General features: G+C 33.5%; 1 pseudogene; it reads left to right on the forward strand.

The window, feature by feature from the left end:
- The first annotated feature begins 694 nt into the window (after positions 1–694).
- On the forward strand, positions 695–1,638 carry LOC109679777 (olfactory receptor 9K2-like; annotated as a pseudogene).
- The last annotated feature ends 1,152 nt before the right edge of the window (positions 1,639–2,790 follow it).

Raw genomic sequence — 2,790 nt, forward strand, 5'->3', positions numbered from 1 at the left:
AGATACTTAAGTTAAAATTGGTTACTGATTTACCTATGCAGAGATTTGTAAGATAAGGGACTACTCTGGTATCATGTCTGGACATTTTCAACCTGAAGAAGGTAAAGATATATCCTATTTTTAAAGTTGTAGGTCAGGATATCCAAGAAAATCTGTTGGTAACCTGCTTCAAACTCTACCAAGCTCTAGCAATGTCTATTACATATTTATAGAGTCTTAAATCACTTTTTAATTTAATTATTCTGTTGTATGTAGAAACATTAATAAGGATAAAATAAAGTTTAAATTACCAGTTAAGAGTAAGAACAAATGGACTGTACATCTCTCAAAACTATTAACACTGTGTTAAACTTACCATGTAGATCAAGTGATGAACTATACATGTATGAAGGAATATTTCTTTAGTGAAAGGGATATGTGTTTTAATAGGAAGAACACTGAATTCAGAGAAATGCATTAGAAAACTGAGTATGGTCCCTTGCACATGTGTGATGATGGGCAATTACAGTATATTTCTTCTTTAGTTACTATAAAAGATATAGAAAGCCATATCCAATTGAACTGGGTGGCATAAAAGAGACGACAGCACAAATCTCAATGTCTTCTGCAAGAGAAAAAGATATTTTATCATACCTGGATATATGTATAAAACTTGATTTTGACCTTGTCTTTTACCTCTTAGCAGGTTCTTGCCATGAATGACAATGGAGCAGGCAACTATTTAGATGTAACTGACTTCATTCTTGGGGGCTTCAGGGTACATCCAGAGTTCTACATTCTCTTCTTCTTCCTATTTCTGCTGGTCTATGTCATGGTGCTTTTGGGGAGCATTAGTATGATGGCAATCATTGTGACTGATTCCCAGTTGAAACACCAATGTATTTCTTCCTAGGCAAACTCTCCTTCATTGACCTCTCCTACTATACTGTTATTGCTTGCAAAGCCGTGGTCAACTTCCTGTCTGAGATAAAGACTGTCTCCTTGGCAGGTTGTGTGGCTCGGCTGTTCCTTCATGCATTTTTTCATGGTAACAAAGGCCTTTGTCCTGGCAGTCATTGCCTATGACCATTTCAGTGCCATATGCAGCCCTCTTCTTTATAGTGTCCACATGACAAGACACTTATGTGTTCAACTGTTTGCTGGTTCCCATTTCTGTGCTTGGGTCAGTTCCATCTTCCAAGTCAGCAGAACATTCTCAGTGTCTTTCTGTGCATGTTGAGTCATCAATCATTTCTACTGTTGATTCTTACCAAATTGAGAAAATCTCCTGTTCTAATTCTTTTTGTCAATAAGATGGTATCTTTGAGTTTGGCTGTCCTAATTATTTTGCCCACAATAGTTGTTACTGTGGTACCTTATATATACATTGTGTCCACCATCTTAAAGTTTCCCTCATGTGAAGGGAGAAAGAAAGCCTTCTCCACTTGCAGCTCTCATCTAGGGGTTGTAAGTATGCTTTATGGGACTGTCTCCTTTGTGTATTTCATACCTCCAGACAATCCTGAACTTTGTAAGGTGGCTTCAGTACTTTACATACTGCTCACACCCATGTTAAACCCACTAATCTATTATTTAAGAAAGAAAGATGTTAAACAAGCTTTGAGAAAAATTGTGATGTATATGAAAGCTTTATCCTAATTACCTTTTCCCTCCTTATTCCACTAATTCTTTCATCCTGATTTGCTTTTATTATGTGATTGTGATTACTTCAAGATCTTTTAAGCTGAACCTCCTACAAAGGAATTATTCTCAAGGAAGAAGTGGTACTAATTCATCTTTCATTCATCTATAAGAGCATTGCTATATCTGAGTATCTTGGATATCCATACAATGTTCAGTCATTCCTTAAACACAAATATACTATTTACTCTTTCTAGGTATATATAGACCTATTGAGATTGTGGGAAAGCAGAATGATTTCTGAGTTGTAATAATTGATTCTATTATAAAATTTTATTCACAGTCACTTGCTTTTGGGATCATACTCCTTATGTAAATACCATGGCAAAAGATTTATTTTTTTTGTGCCATTATGACTTTAACAGAAAACTCAATTTTAAGTCACTAACACTTGATTGCATGTTATTTTTGTTTATTTTTTGTGCTGATTGTTATTTGTTATCACACCAAAGAGATAGAGAAAAATGTTCTGTATATAATCTAAAATATAAATACCTAAATCTACAAAAGTAAAGTCTTTAGTATTTGTGTTCTCTTATGGGGGAGGAAATCGCATGGATGTTGCAAACTACAATCACCTGTTCACATTGAATTATTTAGTTTGATGTTTACTATATACATGTTCAAATTTTTCTGTAGTGCATTTGATACTTAAGTATGTGTGATCTTTTTGTGCTTTTTATATTTTCATTGGTGTTCTAATTTAATAAAAGTTTTTTCAGTTTTAGGTATTATTTTGGTTACTATATTGGTAAAAACTTTGTGATGTAAGTACACACGTTCAAATGAAAGTCATATGTATTTTAAATCTCTGAATATGATAAAATTGAATATAAAGACTACTGAAGAGAGTTTAAAGGTTTGTTTTTATTATATCTTTTATATTTTTTGTATTATGTGTTAAAAATCTAACACTGATTGTGAAATGCATAAATGAAGAGAGATTGTAAGAGACCTCCTCCTAGTACTTACCCATCCAATTTTCATGTATGCTTGCCTACATCCCTAATATCAGAATATATCAATATATTCAATCTACTTTTCAAAAGATCTCAGTGGTCACAGGGAGTATGTAACTACATGATAAAGAAGAAAAGAAGGGTCAGCAGA

The sequence above is a fragment of the Castor canadensis genome, chromosome 8 (assembly GCF_047511655.1).
Source record: "Castor canadensis chromosome 8, mCasCan1.hap1v2, whole genome shotgun sequence".
NCBI lineage: Eukaryota > Metazoa > Chordata > Mammalia > Rodentia > Castoridae > Castor > Castor canadensis.